This window comes from Danio rerio, chromosome 4 (assembly GCF_052040795.2).
Source record: "Danio rerio strain M-AB ecotype USA chromosome 4, GRCz13ab, whole genome shotgun sequence".
Classification (NCBI taxonomy): domain Eukaryota; kingdom Metazoa; phylum Chordata; class Actinopteri; order Cypriniformes; family Danionidae; genus Danio; species Danio rerio.
In genome coordinates, this window is record NC_141024.2 from 70,796,292 (window position 1) to 70,818,769 (window position 22,478).

Below are 22,478 nucleotides of genomic sequence, written 5' to 3' on the forward strand. Positions count from 1 at the left end.
ACACAATACAAGATATACATGGCAAAGTCTGCATTTCCGCCTGTTATAGCAATGAAATGAACTGAAATACAACAGTAAACTAAATAACAAGGCACTATAAATCGTTACATAAACAAACACTCACCGCATTCGCACTTAGCATTAGTGTGGAGGGCGATGACTCAGCAAATTAGATTGGCAAATTACGGCCGAAATTAACGGGGAAACGATCGTCATAAACACTGAAAGTGACCAATAACATGCATGACATATAATAATCAGAATCAAACATGTATATGTACTAAGGATGGCTGACGTGAAGCTGACGTTTCGACACAGCGTCGAGATCCCGAAGCGCAAGTATTTCGAAACACTACACCGAAGCATGATCCGAAACACCCAGGTCACGTGACTAAAGTGTTTCGAAACACCTGGTCATGTGACTAAAGCAATTCAAAGCATTGATAATCGTAGAAGCGTTTCGAGACCTGGAGAATCTGCATTTGACTATCATGGTCAAAATCAAGTTTCCATCACATATGACCTAGTGGACTGTGCGTGTGCACGTGGTAACCGTGTTTCGAATTAGTTTTGGGTTCGAATCCCGATTTGTACAAAACTTTTATGCATTTTAATCATGTTACTGTTTTATGGTGTAGTCTAAGTCACCATACAGCTGCGGATACACCATCAATTTAGCATCGTTTTTGTAACACTGTAAAACAATAATTCATATTTTTACAGTACAGTGATGGGTTTAGGTTTTGAATAGACGTTAATAAAATACAATGGGAAATTTTATTAATAATATAAATAATTATTGTTAACTTCTGGCCACAACTTTATCTGATCTAGCAACAGCCCTGTTTTATGATCAAAACAATACAAATTTATTTACAAGGTGTTTATTCGTATGTCAGAGCAATGTTGAAACAAAACGATACAAAAACAAAGCATTACCAACTGGTATTAAAGCATTTTAAAAATAACTGTATTAGCCTGGATTCGAACCCACTATACCCGGATAGCGTACACAAACTCTAACCGCTCGACAAATTATTTGTAGGTTCAAAGCTATGAAGTGGGGTGTCATACCTTAATCTGCTCAACTGCTCTTTGCTGAAGCTGTTTCAGTGCAATACAAATAAAATGACCACTAGGTGGCACCGTAGAGTGGTGTTTCGAAACGTTTCGAAGCTTCGACACAGTTGCTTCGACTGTTTCAGTGTTTCACGAAGCCTCGCTTTGCCCACCACTAATATGTACTCACTTATATAACATAAACGCATTTGCAGAGCATAACCTGCAGCATAAACAGTGGCTGTTTCTCAATTCCAAGAAAGCAGAGAACGGACTTGTGTTCTTGCGGAGACCGGTTTTGCCAGGTGTCCTAGAAAGAACGAACTCAGGAGACCGCGAGGGCTGAGAACGCATCCTTTGAGAATTGAGATGCTGCGTTCTTCCTGATGGTCACATGACCTTCACGTGTTTTAAATGGTAAATTATTTAAACATTACAGCCTTCATACAACGATTTATTGTTTTTCCCCTTTTCAAAATATGTACTTTGCATAAAACATAAATATATGTTGCACAATATAAATAAAACAGATTTTAATACGAATTTCAGCAAACAAACACCCTTAATGTGTTTATTCCTTTATTAAGATCTCCATGGTAATGTTTACTTTCACCGTTTCATTTAGGGAAACTCCTCAGGTAAATAATTCATATCTATGAACTTTAATAATAAATCTAGATAAAATGCTGCACTTCCCACCTCCAGTCGCAATGACTTCTGGGACTTCCAGAGCGAGTTCGGTGCTCAAGTCTGCATCGTTGCGTCCTCGATATCAAGAACACATCCGGGAAGTTTCACGCGTCCTCCGTACTTGCGGTCTTGAGTATTGGAACTGAACTTAGGCAGCTGATGATGACGTTTCACGAGAACACGAGGACGCAAGACTGCTGAAGAACGCATATTGAGAAACAGCCCTTGAATGGCATTCAGTCCGTACTGGTGTGCGTCATGTAAAAATGTCCGTGCGGGAAACAATTACTAACTTAGGTTCCTAGGACAGGCTTACCGACAAAGCAGGAATCAGTTGTCCAGTTATATCCAGCCATACTGTCTCTGGCCATAAGTGTAATATCGTTGTCAGTAATATAATTAATATGCTTTGCTCCTGTTTTGCACAGGCTCATACCTGCAAGAAGGACTTCAGTCGAGAGGTGGTGGGTATGAGTCCTTTAGAACATTGGCATTGGCTACACTGCTGGACCCAAAGTTTAAAACAGTGGCTTTTGGAAATAATGGAAAAGGCCAGGAGGCTGAAAGGCATCTCATGATGGAATGTGCTTCACTTATGCGTAACCAAACAAGTCATGGTGAGCCCTTTTACTCATGTATTATGCAACTTCATATAGATTTGACATGAGTTTAGACTTTGTAATGAATTTTTTTTTTTCCCCACATCAGATCCACAGTTGTCAGCATCGACAACATCATCGTCGTCATCATCAACAACACCAGCTGAAAGCCAGGACAGTTTATTGGAACTTTTTGATAATCGTGTCCGGGAATCTCTTTTGACAAGCAGTGCTACATCTGATGCCACTGTTGAAGTAAAAAAATACATAAACGATACGTTTTTGCCAAGAAATGAAGATCCCCCTGGAAGAAAAGAGAGAGAATTTTCCCAAATTTGTATGTGCTTGCACAAAAGTACTTATGTATGCCTGCAACAAGTGCGCCTTCCCTGCTGAAAAATCCAGCCTAAACCAGCCTAGGCTGGTTGGCTGGTTTTAGAGGGGTTTTGGCCACTTCCAGGCTGGTTTCCAGCCATTTCCAGTCGGGTCTTAGCTGGTCAGGCTGGGAGATGACCAGCTAAAACCAGCTTGACCAGCCTAGCCAAGCTGGGAGTCCAGCCAAAACCAGCTATATCCAGCTTAAACCAGGCTGGTCAATCTGGTTTTAGCTGGTCATTTCCAGCCTGACAAGCTAAGACGAGGCTGGAAATAGCTGGAAACCAGCCTGGAAATGGCCAAAACCCCTCTAAAACCAGACTGGTCAACCAGCCTAGGCTGGTTTAAGCTGGATTTTTTCGGCAGGGCTGTGAGAGGATTTTTTCAAAGGCTGTAAAAATAATTAGTAAAAAAAAGAAGCGAGCTTAGTCCATCCACAGCAGAACATTTGATAATTTTTTAATAAAAATCTTTATATGTAAAAAAAAAAAACATTGACATTGTGTCTTTTATTAACGTTCATATTTCATGACCAGAATATTTATTATCACTGCTCATACAGATGGCACCATCATTACAAGCACAACACGTTAATAGTATACATTGTAACTTTTACTTATGCCAGATTCGAACCCATGATCTCAGCGTTTCAGTTGAGAACACTCATCACTCCCCCAAACTGCTTAGGTTAAATAGTTCCACAACATATCATATAATTCGCCTGTTAGACGAAGCGCTTCTCATTGAAGCTGTTTCAGTGCAATATTTTAAAATGACCACTAGGTGCCACTGTAGAGACGCGTTTCGAAACGTTTCGAAGCTTCGACTCATTTGCTTCAACTGTTTCAGTGTTTCATGAAGCCTCGCTTTGCCCATCACTAATGTTGGGTTTCTGCTCTTCAGAAAGATTGTCTAAAAGCTAGTGATGTGACGTTGTGCGCCGAGGCTTCGAAGCATGTATCAAAAAAACGATACATCTCGCAGTGAAGCAGTGTACCGGAGCTTGATTCGTTTTGCCATCATCACGTGATCAGTGACGTCCGAAGCTTCATTTTCGCCTTTACCCACGTGACTGCTTCGAATTTTGATTTAAAGGTTTAAACACCCTCATAGTAAAGTGTATAGCGAGAGAATTGGCGTCTATTACATACATTTGTTCCAAAGCACTGCACCAGTCCCACACACCAGTAATTAAACTAAACTACAATAGTATTTTTTAGTAAAAAGGTTTTGAACAATACTAAAGTGTATTAGCGTATTTTTTTTATGACTATCTTTAAAGAAAACCACCGCATATCGTAGTATTGCGTTTAACAGAGACGATCTGGTGAATGCAACTCTGAAGCATCGTTCACATAGCGTCCTCCTAGAGCACTCGCCTCCCAATCAGGAATCGCTGGTTCAATCCCTGCTTGGAGCGGGACTAATTGCGTTATGATAAACTTTTGAATATCTTGGATTTTACTACAATCATCAGTTGTGTAATGTAATATATCTTGTGTAAAAACTACAGTAATTGAGTAATTTGTTTATATTGCTGTTGTTGTATTACTACATGGATGAGTTGGTCAGTTGTGAACATTTGACATTATGACAACACAGTGCTTTCCCACACTTTCACCAGAAGAGGTCCTCATCGAGCTCTGATTTAGAAAGCTTCGAGTAACGAACCTTTTTCCGATACAATTGAGTCGAGCGCTTCACTGGTTCAGAAAGCTTCATTTCACCATCACTACTAAAAGCTATGAACATTTCTAAATCGTTGACCTAAAACTTCAGTCGTTCTAAGTTGCTGACAGCTACTTTACAGATCAAAGATCTGTGGAAGTGATGCTTATATAGTGTGTGTAATCCGTGTAAATGATCTGCAGCTGTCTGTGTGTGTAATCAAAGTTCATGAACATCAGGTGTGAGGTGCTGAGGATTCTGCGACGTGCAGTCTGCGGTTCAGATGTGTTGAGTGCCCTCTAGTGTGTTTGGTGTGCACTCAACTTGGTGACTGTGACAGATATCAATGGACATTTATGTTAATTAATAGTTTGAAGACTCCATGACTTCTCTAAACTGCAATTATCAATTGACAACTGGGAGGTTAAAGCCCAAAAAAAGCACAGGTATGCAAAATGAAAAATAAATACCGATAACATACTACCTGCAGGAAAAAAGTCAAAATTTATACACAAAGCATTGTACAGGATGATATACAGGCTTTTTTTTTACTATTGATTTTATATAATAATAAAAATGTATTACATGCATCTGTTTCAATTAGTGATGGGAAGTTCGGATCATTTTACTGACTCGGATCTTTGAGTCTTGTTCATCAAGATGAACGAATCTTTTTTCGAGTCATTTCGTTCATTTGGTTCAATTTGCCAAAATATTATGAAAATGTTACGAATTGCTTCCAAACACATCTACAACTAGCCTAAAAGGTTGATCACACGACAAATATGTCATAACTAGCATACTATAAGAAGGAGAAAATAATACTTCAATGTTTACCTGCTCTTTTGTCTATGAAGGTATTGTTGTTTCTTTGCTCAGCTCACCTCTTCATGTCTTCAAATGTCAGGGGTTCATTCACGTTACACTGACAGTCACATATAATCTTAATCAATGCACAGTCTAAGCCGATAGGAGTCATGATCGTTCGTTCATCACGTGACAGAAAGACTCAAACCCGAGGACTCGAGAGATGAACGGTTCAATTCTTTTTCCAGCTCTAAACGCATATGATTGGCTTCTTCCAATGTGATGAAGACTTGAAATTAACGATAATACCTGCACAAATTGTTGTGTTGTTGAATTCAATAATCATCAGACTTTAATCAGGTACTTAACTGTTTTATTAACAACTCTCAACTCAGTGCTTCCATGTCAGATCTCTAACTCTCGTCTCTCAAGTCTCGCTCTTCTCGCGATATCACTATACTACATCACTCCCATCTTTAGTATTAAAGAACTTTAAATAACCCCAAAACACAAATTATCTTCACAAACTTAAACATCTTATCATGTTACTGTTACTCAACCTCTTTTAAGTCTAAACTAAATAAACAATCAGAAAACGGGGCCTATGTAAACATCTACATAATCATGTCCTTGAAACGAGCAGATTTCTTAACCACTCTACCACTACGAGTAGTCACAGGCTTGTTAGTAGTCTCTGGTACTGTAACTGAGGAATTCTGTGACTGCTCTGAAACATCTGACTTCAACAATGTCTCTTGAGCTCCTTCAACACTCCAGTTTTCAGCAGAATCTGGCATGCTGATCTCCAATGGAACAGGTACATGGCGCAAGTGTTTCACATTTCTCACGATCCTGGATCCATCTTCTACATTGACAATTTCAAACGAACTGTCTGACGTATGCTTGAGCAATACATAGCGAGTGTCTCTATATTTCGAGTCTAGCTTTCCATCTTCCATACTTGCAACATATACTATGTCTCCCAACTTAAAGTTGTGTTCTTTAGCTCGATTTGTTATGTCTGCATACTGTTTCATTTTTTCTTTGTAGAGTTTATGATGACTTTCGATGTGTTTTGTATCTCGACTTTCGGTGAGGAGGCTAGGTAACTTTGTGCGAACATCTCGTCCGAACATCAGATTGGCTGGTGTCTCACCTGATGCTCTGTGTGGTGTTGAGCGATAAGCAAGTAGAATCTTCGATAATTCTTCTCTCCATTTTCTTCCTTCACTTTTAGCAGCTTTGAAGGCTTTCTTCAGATAGCGATGGAATCTTTCAATTTTTGTCCATTAACTTTAATGGTCTCTTTTCCTTCTGAATTAACTGAATACACAAAGTCATCAGAATCAGAACTGTCCTTTACTGCTCTTATGGGTTTGTCTTTATGGTCCATCTTATCTTTAGATTTATTTTTGTGACTTTTGTCCTCTTTTGAGTTGTTTTTCTTTCTGCAAACTCGTGCATAATGACCCGTTTTTTGCAGTACAGGCAGGTTGCAGATTTTGCACCACAGTCATCTGCTTTATGTGTTGTCAATCCACATCTGTAACACTTGGTGTCGCTGTTACTCTTTTCAGGTCGCCCCCTGTTGGCATTTTGCTTCAATTTTCCGTCTGTTGTTCTGGCAGCTTTCATAAAGTAAACTTGATTATCTTTTTCTTTAGCGCTGTTTTCTGAGAGCACTTTAGATTCAGCTTGGGCTGATTCACAGATTCTAGCAATAGTTAATGCTCTTTCCAGTGTAAGCCCTTCTTCTTGCAACAGTTTATCTCTTAACCGTCTAAGTGCACATTTCTCTACGAGTTGATCTCGTATCATGTCATTTTCCAAAGCGCCGAACTCGCATAATTTTGCCAGTTCCCTTAATGCATTCACAAATGCGTCAATTGTTTCATCATTTAGTTGAGATCTCAGTCTGAATTTGTGTCTTTCAAGCACAACATTTTTCCGTGGAATAAAGTAAGCGTCCAGGGCAGCTACAGTTTCTGTAAATGTCTGATTAGGTCCAGGGAGGTTTGCAAAAATCCTCTGCACAGGTGCACCAATGCAATGCAAAAATGTAGCACGTCTTACCACATCAGCAGCGTTGATAGTTCCGCTGGCCAGCTCAAAAAAACGGTAAGAGTCTTTCCATGTTTTGTATTCTGCATACAAATCCGAAGCTCCGAGGTTTAATGGAATAGGCGGTGATAACTGTGCCTGAGCCACATGTGCTGGCGGCGCTTGTGCCCCTGCAGCAGCGTCGTTTTCCATGTCAGGACCGCCTGTTTATCCTATCTTCCAAGATTAAATGATAATCCTAGTCGATCTGTAAAGTGTTCATCCTCGTCGCCATTTATGTTGTGTTGTTGAATTCAATAATCATCAGACTTTAATCAGGTACTTAACTGTTTTATTAACAACTCTCAACTCAGTGCTTCCATGTCTGATCTCTAACTCTCGTCCTTCAAGTCTCGCTCTTCTCGCGATATCACTATACTACACAAATGTGCACACGCACGGATGAACAAATCACTCCCGGAGAGGAGTTCCCGAGTCATATTGAAGATTCGTTCAAAAAGAACGAATCGTTCATGAACGACCCATCATTAGTTTCAATGTTTGCTGTAGCATGTACAGTAATGGAAAGCTATGTCCAGGAAGAAGAGACGACACAAACAAGAGTTCCTCCTTTTGTGGTCATGGCAGTCTATTCTACAGTTTACTATAATGGTCAATGCTTCCTTCTTCAGTGCTCATTTGTGGTGAAAGTCAAGACTCCTTTGGACTGAGATTTTTAAAAAAGAATTCTATAAGTCTCAACATAAATATAAACCACATTTGTATTAATAATTATTTACAGGTAATATTGTGCATTTCTTCACAAACATTAATAACAAAACAGGTAATGACATAAAACAAGGCACACGATTAGATTTAAATATATAATAATTATTTGTTATACTTTTCATGTAATCTCCCTGCTGAAAAATCCAGCTTAAACCAGCCTAAGCTGGTTGGCTGGTTTTAGCTGGTTGACCAGGCTGGTTTTAGAGGGGTTTTGGCCACTTCCAGGCTGGTTTCCAGCCATTTCCAGCCTGGTCTTAGCTGGTCAGGCTGGAAAATTGACAAGCCAAATCCAGCTAAAACCAGCTTGACCAGCCTGGTTTAAGTTGGATATAGCTGGTTTTGGCTGGACTCCCAGCTTGGCTAGGCTGGTCAAGCTGGTTTTAGATAGTCATCTCCCAGCCTGACCAGCTAAGACCAGGCTGGAAATGGCTGGAAACCAGCCTGGAAGTGGCCAAAACCCCTCTAAAACCAGCCTGGTCAACCAGCTAAAACCAGCCAACCAGCTTAGGCTGGTTTAAGCTAGATTTTTCAGCAGGGCTATTTTTGTTCAGATATCGAAAACCTTCCCAAGTGCAAAAAAAATCCCACCCAGTCATCTGTAAGAATGAAAAGTGGGGGAGGGAGGGGAGGTGATGGCTGGTTTGGTTAGGGGGGCAGGCGTTTTGTTGCAAAACCGCCCAATCTGGCAACGCTGGCCACGGCCAGATACCTGTAAGGACTGGAGTAGCAACAAAGGTGAGGGTCCAAATGCAGATTTATTTAAGTAGTCAGACAGGCAAGATTCAAAACAGGGACAAACAGAAGCATAATGGGAATCCAAAAGAGTAATCTTGGTCACAGGTGAGAAGGTCAAAGACAGGTGGCAAAACAGCATAAAAAGTAAACAAACAACGAGTCAAAACACTTTGTAATGCTCACTATGGAAACAAGACTCAAGACTGAGTGGGTGTGTTACGTAAATAGTCCCAGTAATCAGTCATTATGAGCTTTAGTGTGTAAAATCAACCAGTGATCTGGAACTGGTGTGTTAGTGAAGGGCATTATGGGGTATGTAGTTTGTGAGGGAGCCTCCAAGGGCAACCCTGCCGGTGATTATAACAGATGTATAATCTTGAGACAGAAAATCATTTTGTTTCCTTTCACCGACTTACTAGCGGCCAATGGAATTTCTGAGATAGTATGAAGGAGCTACGTCAGCCAAGCTCTGGGGACCGACCGGCAGGCATCCAGCCAAGTGATGGAAACACCAAAAAATGCATCGTGTCATGTTTTGATGGTAAGTAATCACTTGTGCATTAAAAGTCGCATGCCAGCAATTGTACATATCAAAAACAAAGTAACTTTACACTAACTTTATATTTTATTATTATTATTTTCAGAGTCCAGCAGGAAAGAAATCTGCATTAGAAGTACTGTCCACTGAAACTCCTTAAGTATGTTTCAGTTAAGAATGTGTATGCACGTTTACTGGTTTTGGCACAATGGAGTAGGAACACAAATCTGACACAGAGAGTAAGACCAGAATCAGTTGGAGCATTAAAGGCACAGGGGACCACATAAACATCATCAGAAGGAAGCCCTTTATCTCCAAAAGAAGTCAAAAATGTCCTCGCAGAGCTGGTGAAGACACTTGTGAAAAGGGGATTTCCCTTAAGAATGGAATATATTCAGAAACTTGCCTTCGATTTGCTCCAAAAAAAAAAAAGGGATAAAAGGCTTCTCTGTGGCGAAGAAGCTGGCTACACCTGGTTTCAGGGGTTCCTCAAGCGCAACCTTACACTGAGTGTCAGAAAACCTAAGGGTCTTTCTGCTTCCAGAGCATCTGGCTTTAACCGCTCCGTAGTTATGAAGTGGTTCAGCTATCATGAAGATGTCATTAAGTTATTTTAAATTTACACCAGGCCTTATTTGAAACTGCAACGAGAGAGGCTTGCAGGACCACTTCCCGTCCTAGAGGGTGGCTGCTGAGGTTGGGGGACCATGTTTTGAAGGGACAGCCGGTGAGAAGGGCAAGACCACCACCTGCCTTGCCAGTTTGAATGCTGCTGGTGGGTATGGCACCACAATGATTATTTTCAAAGGCAAAAGGTGACTCCTAGGGTGCCTACCAAACACCATGGTGAAGATTGCAAAGGCTGCCAAGAGATGACCCACATCCACATGTACTTTTGCTTGATGGACATAGCTCCCATGTTTATAACATGGAGTTTTTAAACCTTATGAAGGATAACAATGTCTACGTCATTGGCCTTCCATCTCACACAACACACTATCTGCAAGCAAGCAGACAGCATCCTCTTCAAGAGCCTCAAACATCACTGGAGGTTGGAGGGAAGGGTCATCACCAGAGAGAGTGTAGGTAAAAGGCTAGACAGAACCTTGTTTTCGTCCATCTTTTCAAAGGCCTGGAACAAGGCAGCGACCCCTTCAAATGCCATGGCTGGCTTTCGTGGTAGTGAGATCTCCCAACTGAACCCAGCCCACATCGTTGGTGCTCTCCTTATGCCAAGTGAAACTACGTACAGAGAGCATCTTGAGTTCCTACATCCAGCAATTTCTTCCATCCTGTGACCAATCCGTTGCACGGCCCTGTGCAGGAAACTGTGCCCCCTTCTCACCACCATTCCGAGGACCAGCTTATGTATGCCCCCTATGTAGCAGGATCATTATCAGTGCACACTGCCCATGCTTCAGGATGCTGTACCAGCTATGGCACGTATGTCACACCCCTGGTTTGATCACGCCGCCTTTGTTTATGTTCTCACATCATTAGCACGTGTGGATGTTTTGTTCTGTCACCTTGTGCTCAACGTAATATTCCTCCCTCCCCCTTGTTACCTTATTTTACTATTATCATGATTTAATTGGTCTCACCTGGATTCAGTTATGCTCCTTCCCCTATTTAGTTCAATCTTGTGTGCCATCCTGTGTCAGATCGTTGCGTGTCAGTCCGTGTAACTGTCTTCCGGGTTGTCTCTCTAGTCCTGTTGTGTTGGTTGGTGTTATCCCTTCCAGTTGTGTTTCGCCTGGCCGTCATCTACCTTCTAGCGCTCTGTCCTTCTTGTGTATGTTCCCTCTTGGCTCATATCCCTCTGTTCTCGGGCACCGTCATCCCCTCCGCACTGAGTTCTCCGACATCACCTACCGTCCGGCTTCCCCTCTCCCTCGCTCACTCTCATCGGTCACATCTAAAACAGCCGGGCCATAGTGCGCCCTCTACCGGAGGAGTTTGTAAGGACATTCTTTTCTCAATATATTTTTTGCTGTCTTAACCCCGGCCGTTTTTTGTTGTTCTTCACCTTGTGTGCAGCGCGCCACTGGCCGAGAGACTCTGTTTTTTTCCCCTCGGAAATTTTAATTTTTTCTTAACATACCCGGTAACGGAGGAGGTCCTAAAGACTATTTGTTTGATCTTTTTGGATTTTTGTGTTATTTTTTGGCTGCTATTTTGTGGCCCTGACTACTGTCTTTGCTGTTCATTAAAATCTTTAATTTGAACCTGCATTTGTGTCCTTCCTGTCCCATTCCTGACAACGTAAGGTTGACGTTGATATAGAAACAGTACAGTTGACTTAGTCTAGCTTCCAGTTCGTGTAAGATCAACCAAAATCCAGAGATCAAAACCATCATCCACTAATTTTACAAGCAATAAACATTTTGCAAATGTTCAGGGGAAGGGGAAAGGTCAAGGGGCCATGGCCATCTTGAAATGGTTAATGGTGGAATGCCCAGATGTTTTGAAATGCTTTGAGCCCAGCTCACATGGTACAATTTAGCATGTCGCATGTCAAACTGCACAAACTCCAAGTCACAATGTCACACCTCTTTCACACTGCACGTGTAAACAGTGCAACAGAGTAAACGGCCAAATGCAGAGTCAACATAGGGAGTAAGCAGAGCTGAAGTAGCAGTGCCACAACAGAAAGGATATTATGGATGACACTCGTCTCATAGTCGAAGTTGAAAAACAAACAGTCCTGTATGACCCGACATCTGTCATGTATAAAGACCTACAAGCCAAAGAAAAGGCATGGGAGGCAGTGGCAGAAGAGATGGGAGTGGATGGTAAGTAGATTCATCATATAACTAAGACATTGAAAGTGTAAATTAAATATGTTAGCTTGGAGATTGCATGCAATTTTGCCGTTTAAATGTACATCGGTTGCATAGAACACACTGTTCACTCTTCAACGACCATTAAGCAGCTGTATGTGAACACGTCAAACCAATAGTTAAAGTTAAAAGTGTTGGAGAACCGGCAAATGACCAATGAAGACGAGTCAGAGGCAGACATTTAAATAAAAAGAAAGTTTACAACGGATTGTTTGCAGTTTCATCAGCAGAAGCCAGCTTCAACACACGCAAAGAATTCGTAGGCCGCTCTTGCTTACAATAGGGATGTCCAGATGCGATCGCATGATCGGAAATCGGGCCCGATCCTGCGGTTTCAGACTTGATCTGAATCGGATGCTACCTCCTGAACAGGACTTGAATATTCTTTTACATTCTATTATATTTTTTTTAACACATCTATAGGTATGCGGTGGCACAGAGTTAGACCTTCATCTTGACTTCACACAGAAACTGCAATGTGTGCAGCATCACAAGACCACAATTACCAACCTACGTCACACATGACGTCACATGGGTTGCAAAAAAAGACAATACGGGTTGCAATAGGAAACATGTTGTGCTGTATAATGCCAGAAAGCTTAACTTTTACCGTACACCACACTGCTTTAATGCCAACTGCAGACGTTTTTGGGAGCTGAATGAAGTGACGACCATACTCATCACTCGTTTTCGTTTTTGATTGCAGAAATGATAGTGTTTGTTATAGTGTTGAATTTGGTAATCATGAAACATTATTTCTTGCACATGACCACACAGAACAACATTGTTGGCATCCAAAGACTTGTAGACCTTTAACTTCTCTCCTGTAAAATCTCTTGGAGCTTCAATGAGATTGTATATTTCGGGCTGGATGCTTGGTCATTTCGTCTTATCCAATATCCATTGGAGCGGTGCTATCGCAAATGGACCTGTCAGATGAACTTCACTCACTGTAACGCTAATTTTGTCGAATCACTGTGCTTATCACTGGGTGACGAGCTGCTATAATATGCTGAAAGCATCATGTAAATAATATATATAATATGTGATCAATATATCTTATTTCGAAGACAACAACAAACTACTGCATCGGATGTCATTCCCTGGCTGTAAATACTAGCGCTCCCGTTTTTTCTGCCACCTCCCTGCGTCCGCATCCTAAATGTTTACAAACATGAGAATTGGTCTATTGGTTAAATGCCGAGAAAGTGAACACGGAAGCAGCTTGAAGCGTAAAGCGCGAATATTTCTGCTGTGTGGAGTTAATATTAAGTTGATGACAACAACATTGCCATAGCAAACTGTAAGATATGTAAACCTGGGATTGTCTGCCGGGTACTTTAAGTCATTCATTCATTTTCTGCCGCTTTTACTGGGGCCGGATCACGAGGGCAGCAGTCTTAGGAGAGAACCCCAGACTTCCCTCTCCCCAGACACTTCCTCCAGCTCCTCCAGGGGGATCCTGAGGCGTTCCCAGGCCAGCCGAGAGACATAGTCCCTCCAGCGTGTCCTGGGTCTTCTCCGAGGCCTCCTCCTGGTGGGACATGCCTGGAACACCTCCCTAGGTAGGCGTCCAGTTGAGGTGCTAATTGTTTTTAAATTAAATTTTTTGTATATATATTCACTGTTGCACCGAAGTATAAAAGTGAAGAATTTCTGTTATTTATTACTTGATTGTTCAAGCTACCTCACAAAAAGTGCTCTGTTTGTTGAACGTTAAAATAAGGTGAATTCAATAAAAAATAGGGAAAATCCTGGATCTGTTTCTTCACTCTTCATTATTTCTTCATTATGTATTATAGAAGTATTGGATCGAATTTCGTATTGGTAGATACTTGAAATCAAATGACTCGGACTAGAGGTCTGCGGGACCCGACCAGATTTCTGCGGCGCGGGAATAAATTTCCGAATAAAGCGCGGGAGCGGTCGGTAACGGGTTTAATTTGGGACGGGAGCGGGCCGTCTAGCAATATCGCTCCCAACTACCGAGCGAGCACGCGTATGTATGTGTGTAAATGAAATAGCGCGATGCTGTGTTTAGCTTGTTTGTTGCTGTGTGTGTGTGCGCGCACGTGCGAATGAGAGGTGTGTGTGTTAGTGCGCGCGCGAATGAGAGAGCTTTGTCTTTGTGTGTGTGCTTGGTGCTTATGTGTGTGTGTGTGTGTGTGTTTATACAGACAGCTTGTTATAGGCTGTCTGGACTCTGTATAGCTGGGTGGTTTTCGGTTTTGTTCTCCCTTTCGCTCTTTAGCGGGATCGGGCGTGGCGGGTAGAAAACGGGGCGGGTCGGGCAGCGGGACAACAAATGCTGACTGTAAGCGGGAGCGGTCGGGCTAAAACCTGGCGGGTGCGGGATTCAAAATTTAGTCCCGCGCAGATCTCTAACTGGGACTCAAGGGGAAAAAAACCTGACTGGGACATCCCTAGCTTACAATCTTAAATAGACAGTTTCCAAAGAGGTATGCAGATGTGGGGTCACATCTTCCTCCAAGATGGATAGAGACAGAAGTCGCGAGCCACTGAGCTCTTCAGAGCTGACCCCGGACCTGTTAAAAGTATCCACAAACAAATAGAACATGAACAAAGTCAAATCGGTTTCATTCTCAATGTTGTTTCGTGTAGTCTCAGCCTTCTTATCAAAACTGGTACAATCACCTTCCAAACTGGCAGCTTGCATAACAAGGAATTTACTTAAAAAGAATTAACACATCCTTCCCCTTTTCCATTTTATTCAGATCTTGACTTTTCTCTCCTTCCTTTTTCAGCACCATCAAGTCTAAAGCAAAAATTGATTAATAAAAAATGGTCAGCAAAGCAACAGACATTAAAAAAAAGGACATTCAACGCAACAACGAAAAATTATTGTTCATTTTGCATTTCTCAAAACTTAATGCATGTCTCAGTTTATTTATAGAGCAAAATTCAAAACCACTACAGTTGATCAATGTGCTGTACAGCGTGGATTCGATCGGTGCAAAGTCTGAGTCCATCAGATCTTTCAGAAGTTCTGTGAGTTCATCAACTCCTCCAGAGGCTGCACCTGGATGACGAATGCTTTCAGCGATGTTTCCAACTGAGTTGGTTCCCAGTTTGCTGAGTGGTAAGTCCCATGTCGGCAGGAGGATTTCCCCTCAGGACTCCAACTACAGAAGCCACGTCGTAATAATGCCACTACTAAAACAAGCTCCTTATTAACTCAAGCAAATCATAGGCAGAATAGTCAAATCTCCCCTATTTTAATTAATAATAGACCCCAATATATATCATTATATGCAGACGATGTGCTTCTTTATATGACAAAACCGGAATTCCATTCAAACCCTTCTAAATTTATTAGAGTCATTCAAAAAATTGTCAGGTTTTACAATAAATTGGGACAAAAGTGAGTTAATGCCCCTTACTGAGGATATTGATATAATTTTTTTACAATCTACTCCATTTAAAATAACTCATAATTCATTTACACATTTAGGAATTAATATTACAAAAAAGGCAGAGGCTTTGTTAAAACCCAATTGGCATGTTAAATTAAATCAGTTAAAAGATAATATAAAACTTTGGATGACTTTACCAATTTCTATGGTAGGAAAAATTAACGCAATTAAGATGGTAACACTTCCCCGATTCTTATATTTATTTCTGTCCATTCCAGTTTTTATTCCAGTTAAACTATTCACAAAATTAGAATCTGTAATAACTTCATTTATATGGAATTATAAAACTGTTAGGATATCTAAAAAACACTTCCAGTCCAGCAAATCTAAAGTAAAAGGAGGATTCAACCTTCCTTCGTTCAAACATTATTACTGGCCTGCAAATTTACAGTCCCTTGCTTGGTCGAGACATACTCCAGAAGACATTACAGGGTTCAACGCTAAGGATTTTTTTCTACTGGCCCAATTGGGCCAGCGGTTCAGATTTTTACTTGCCCTGCCAATATATTCACTGGCCCCACCAAAAAAAAGTTAAGTTAATAGCTATTTCTTAGCCACATGTTTTTATATTGTGTCAAAAATGTGTTTGAATCTAGAATTTTAATATTTTTTAAATGTTAAAAAATGTATAATGAGCATATCTTCGCATTGTACCCTCGTAAATGTCTGCTTCCAAGACATTCTTTTAGCCTCATAAATTAATTTCCCTGTACTGTTTTTTACCAGGTTACAAAAAACGACATGCTCACAACATACAATCAGATAGAAGGAACCGAAAAGCAATATGGTGTTTACAACATCACTGAGAAGGTAGCATTTAAAGGCTTAAAAGCACAAACTGTTTCTCGATTCTAAGACTGTATTCATATGCAATTGACAAATAGTCGCAGACAAACTGAACTTTTGTGACAAGGCACTACGAATCGGGCCAGTAACAATTCTGTCTACGGTCCAGAGCGCCTCGCACCCTGGCCCTGGGCCACCGGGCAGTCCTTATTGTTGAGCGCTGCATTAAAGAAATACCAGAATGGGTTTTACTAGAAAGAACCTCCTGTAAGACAACATCATTGAGAGCTTTATTGAATAGTCCATTAAAAGTTTAATCAAAAATTTACACGGAAAACTTTGCGATAAATAACTCTCTTAAGATATGGAAACGGATTAAACTATCCCTCGGTCTCCCTTATTTGGATTGCCCAATAAGTTCAAACCATGCCTTTATTCCAGGAACTCAAGACAAAATATTTTCACGCTGGAAAGAAAAAGGATTAGTTGTCAGGATCCAGCCCTTACAGCCCTGTCACTCCTGTGTTTAATGTCTCTTTGTTTGTTTTGTGTATTAGCACATGGTTGTCTCTTTTGTTGTGTTGGCCATGTGCTCCTCTTGTCCTGCCTCCTTGTTTTCCTATGCCTCGCCCCCTTGTTTAGTCCTCGTTTGTCTAATTATGTTCACCTTTTCCTTGTGCTCTCTACTCCCTTTATATTGAGTTCATTTTCCACTTGTCTTTGCCGGTTCGTCATACTGTCTTTCGTGTGCTTGTCTAGCTTATCTTGTTTAGTGCATGATAGAGGTTTTTTTTATAGTCTAGTTTTGTTTCCTTTGTTAAGTCTAGTACAAGTCTTTTTGATAGTGATGGTGAAATGAAGCTTTCTGAACCAGTGAAGCGCTCGACTCAATTGTATCGGAAAAAGGTTCGCTACTCGAAGCTTTCTAAATCAGAGCTCGATGAGGACCTCTTCTGGTGGAAGTGTGGGAAAGCACTGTGTTGCCATAACGTCAAATGTTCACAACTGACCAACTCATTCATGTAGTAATACAACAACAACAGCAATATAAACAAATTACTCAATTACTGTAGTTTTTACATAAGATATATTACATTACACCACTGATGACTGTGGTAAAATCCAAGGTATTCAAAAGTTTATCATAATACAATTAGCCCTACTCCAAGCAGGGATCGAACCAGCGATAACTGTATGGGAGGCGAGTGCTCTAGAAGGACGTTATGTGAGTGATACTTTAAGGATACACTCGCCAGATGGTTTCTGTTAAAGACAATACTACGATATGCGTTGGTTTTCTTTTAAGATAGTTGTAAAAATACGCTAATACACTTTAGTATGGTTCAAAACCTTTTTACTAAAAATTACTATTGTATTTTAGTTTAATTACTGGTGTGTGGGACCGGTGCAGGGCTTTGAAACAGTACAAATGTATGTAATCGACGCCTAATCTCTCGCTATACACTTTACTACGAGGGTGTTTAAACCTTTGAATCAAAATTCGAAGCAGTCACGTGGGTAAAGGCGAAAATGAAGCTTCGGACGTCACTGATCACGTGATGATGGCAAAACGAATCAAGCTCCGGTACACTGCTTCACTGCGAGATGTATCGTTTTTTGATACATGCTTCGAAGCCTCTGCGCACAACGTCACATCACTACTTTTTGATCTTTATCTTGAATTAATTTATCCTTTTGATTCGGTTAATTTATTATTTTTTTCTTTCAATAAGGTTGCTGTCATTTTTCAACTTTTATTTCTGTTTGCAGCTCAAGACTAATTTCAAGTTTTCATTTAGCTATTTTTGTGATCCTTAGCCTCAGTCTAGCCCTAATCTTTAGTTAATTCTGTGTTTTGCTTTGTTTTATTTCTAGTTATAGCTTATTTCTTTAAGCCTTTTAAGTTTCAGTAGTTTTATTTAGTTCCTTATTTGCTTTTTTTTTTGAGCTCTTATTTCCCCTCTTAATTATTTCTCATATTTACTTAGTTCTAGTTTGTTTTTTGCTTGCTCTTCTTTTTAATTTTCTTGTTTCCCCAGCCGTTTAGTCCTGTTGTGTTGCTTGTGTCACTTCCCTCCTGAGTCATCGCTGGTTGTGGATCCCCTTCCCTTGATGATCAATCTGTTTGCCACCCCTGTCCCTAACCAGAGGTTCGCCTAGCTACTTTTTGACTCTTAAGACACTTCCCTCTGTATCATCCTGAGTCTCCTCCCCTCAACAGCCTGTTCTCCTGAAATCGTCCTGCACTATTGACTGTCCTCCTGCATAGCCTTGTTTACCTCCTGAAAATAAACCTTGTGTTCTCTTGTCAATTCTGCATTTGGGTCCTCCTTGCCCCCCATGACATTAGTATATATAAGAGATTTATATGTTGATAATACATTTGGCTCATTTAGTCAGTTAAAATCAAAATATGATCTTCAATCCTCTGAGTTTTTCAGATATTTACAAATAAGGGATTTTACTAGGGAAAATTTTCCTGGTTTTGAAAATATATCCATACACCAGACACTTGAGAATATAACAAAACATAGTCCAATAGAAAAAGGTACTGTCTCTCTTTTTTTCTATAACTTATTATTGGATGAGGTTAATTCAAACACTGACAAAATTAGGAAAGAGTGGGAGAAAGAGCTAAATACAGTGATATCAGATGAGTCATGGGAAGATTATCTTTCCAAAATTCATGATTGCTCTATCAACGCGAGACACAGACTGATTCAAATTAAAGTTGTACACAGACTTCATTATTCAAAAGTGAAACAAATGCAACAAATGTAAAAACTCTGAAGGTACACTGGCTCACTCATTCTGGTCATGCCATAAAATTAGTTCATTTTGGCAGAGCATTTTTAATTTTATATCTGAAGTATACGGGATAAGTCTGTTACCAGATCCAAAATTGGGCATTTTCGGAGACACCTCAGAAATAGGAGATAAATATATATCACAGGCAGTATCTTTGTGTATGATATTAGCAAAGTAAATAATTTTACAAAATTGGAAGTCAGATTATGTGCCTGTCTTCGAAATTTGGGTTAGAAGGCTTAAGTTACGTGTTGCCCATGGAGGAAAAGCGATATGGGATGACAAACAAACTAAACACATTTTTTAAAATCTGGAGCCCAGTTAAGTTTTAGATCAGTAATGCTAACTTGTAACTCTTTATAAGTGAGATTGGTCTGGAGTAAGTCGAATCGTGGAGCCTACGCATTTCTCTGTAAATTATTTTTGTTTCATATTTAATTCTATGTATTTCCTTATGCTTTCTGGATGATGTTGTATTATGTTGTGTCCGACTATTTGTGTATTTTGAAATGGCCTTTGTAACCCCCCTTAATTTTTTATTTTTATGTTGTTTTTTTTTTGTTCTGTTTATGTTATTGATTATTTCTTATGCTAAAAACAATAAAAAAGATTATAAAAAAAAATCATAGGCTAAAGCGCTTAATTCACGCCATGTCATTTGCTTGATTTGTGCTGCATCATTTGTGCGAATCGCACCGCAGGATGTCTAATCGCGTCTTTGCATTGACTAAACATGTAAATCACTCGCGCTTGTCGCGTCATACCATAACACTCTCCAGAAACAATAGAAAGTTATCTATCCGCTTGTGCTTGAGATGTCTCTTTTATTTTAAGGGTGGAGTGCCACAGAGCTTGGTTTTAGATCATCTTCTTTGCAGTGAGTAGGATCTAGGGCAGGGGTGCTCAACCCTGTTCCTGGAGATCGACCTTCCTGCAGATTTCAGTTGCAACCCATATTAAACACACCTGCCTGTAATTATCAAGTGCTGTTCAGGTCCTAATTAATTGATTCAGGTGTGTTTGATCAGGGTTTGAGCTGAACTCTTTAGGAAGGTCGATCTCCAGGAACAGGGTTGAGCACCCCTGATCTAGGGTTACCACTTTTAATACAAAAAAAAAAAAGGGACGCATACTGCAGAGGGGGCCACATGCCTTGGGGGCCTAGACCACAGCGATCACAGGCGCAATAGCATGCCAGTGGTTGTTAACCGCCACTTAAAATATGTTTTCTGGTAAGTACCAACACTTGGGCATTAAAATAAACTCTCTTTTATTGAAATCTATGCAAGTAGATGCAGTCTATCTCTTTTACAATTCAACAGACTTCTCTAATGATTATATAATCGTAGCTGAACACATAGGCATAGCTGACAATAATTAACATCGGCCAAAATAGGTTAAACAAAGTGTGACAGTAACCACAAAAACAGGCTTTGGATGACCAATTTTTGCAGTGACACCTATCTAAACATGGAATCAGCACAGAAACTGGCTACACACATTAGCTAGTAAAGTTTTAACATAGCCTATTTCTTATTTTAAAATATGGAAAGTTGCAATTTACTAGTTTATTGTCTTTACATGGGCATTGTGTTGTTTATTAAAGGTGCAGTAGGTGATCTTCCACAATGCTAACAGCCTAGCATAAATCTCTGAATCACAGTCCCTCCCCTGCCGTCTAGAGCCACGCCTCCTTAAACACGAGCACAGCAGAGAAACCCTCTCTCATGTGTTAAGAGCGACTAGTAGTGATGGGAAGTTCGAATCATTTTACTGACTCGGATCTTTGAGTCTCGTTCATCAAGATGAACGAATCTTTTTTCGAGTCATTTTGTTCATTTGGTTCAATTTGCCAAAATATTATTAAAATATTACGAATTGCTTCCAAACACATCTACAACTAGCCCAAAAGGTTGACTGCATGACAAATAAGTCATAAGTAGAATATAACAAGGAGAAAATAATACTTCAATGTTTACCTGCTCTTTTGTCTATGAAGGTATTGTTGTCTTTGCTCAGCTCACCTCTTCATGTCTTCAAATGTCAGGGGTTCGTTCACGTTACACTGACAGTCACATATAATCTTAATCAATGCAGAGTCTAAGCCGATAGGAGCCATGATCGTTCCTTCATCACGTGACAGAATGACTCAAACCCGAGGACTCGAGAGATGAAAGGATCAAAACTTTTCCCGGCTCTAAATGCATATGATTGGCTCGTGATGAACGAGTGGCTCAGACCCGATAGAGGACTGGAGAGGTGAGCGGATCAATTCTTTTTCCGGCTCTAAACGCATATGATTGGCTTCTGCCAATGCAATGAAGACATAAAAAATATATTATATATGTTGTAAAAGGTCCCTTAAACTGAAAATAGTCTTATCAATCTTTTATCAAAAGATTTTAGTGGCTGAACAACACTTCTGTGAAGATATAACCCATTTGTAACAACACCATCTAACGTTACATCAGCTTTGCATGAAGCTAAAATAGTTTTAAGACAAAACATTACCTGTCTGAGAGAACTCCTTCAGCTATTGTTTCATCCTTTCTCCAGCAAAGGTAACTCCAATATTGATTCAGGTTTTTAAAAAGTTTTGATTAAGCAGGTTTTCACCGATCGCGTGCGCACGCCCTCTCTCGTGAACGCTCGGCAACAACAACGGTCGGCGGAGATGCGTACAAACAGCTGCGCAGTTGTTCAAATCTGCATTTGCTGACAGACAGATTCGCCTACTTATCGGAATTATGAGAGATGTCGGTCCGACTCTATTTAATTGGATGAACATTTTTTAGTTTTATGCTTTACCCAAAATATAAAAATACATATAAATACATTTAGATCATTTACTTCAATCATTACTATTAGACTGTGAAGAGACTTTCAACCAGCACAACAACAAATGCTTCTGAAGACAATCACCTACTGCACCTTTAATGTATCAAATGTAATGTTTCATATAATAAATTAATCCTTATGTGTCTGACTTAACCTTAACAAATGAATCATATTACATCGGAATGTGATCCACTTGCATTGTATTTACTGAATTTTTACAAATTACAATGTGACCCAGTGTGTAAAAATCCTGACCAAACCTAAGTTTGAGTTAAGACATTCATTTCACTGTGATTTCAGTTGTTGACATGGTTTTACTCAGTTAATATTAAGGGTGTTACGATCCTCCAAATCCTCGATTTGATTACATTTCAATTCTAAAGTCATGTTTCGATTCGATTTTCGATTATGAATAATTAATTAATAACGAATTAATTATTTGTAGCCTACCGTTTAAACTACTTGACCTGCA

General features: G+C 40.1%; 1 protein-coding gene and 1 long non-coding RNA gene across 2 annotated transcripts in view; both read left to right on the top strand.

Moving 5' to 3' along the window:
* Nucleotides 1-22,478, top strand: part of si:cabz01069022.1 — an 89,093-nt gene that overhangs the window by 38,632 nt on the left and 27,983 nt on the right. The window lies entirely within an intron of this gene.
* Nucleotides 8,500-21,436, top strand: LOC148682393 (uncharacterized). The gene is made up of 3 exons (XR_015942985.1): nucleotides 8,500-9,303; nucleotides 9,407-20,067; nucleotides 20,261-21,436. It is a non-coding gene; the product is annotated as an uncharacterized LOC148682393 (long non-coding RNA).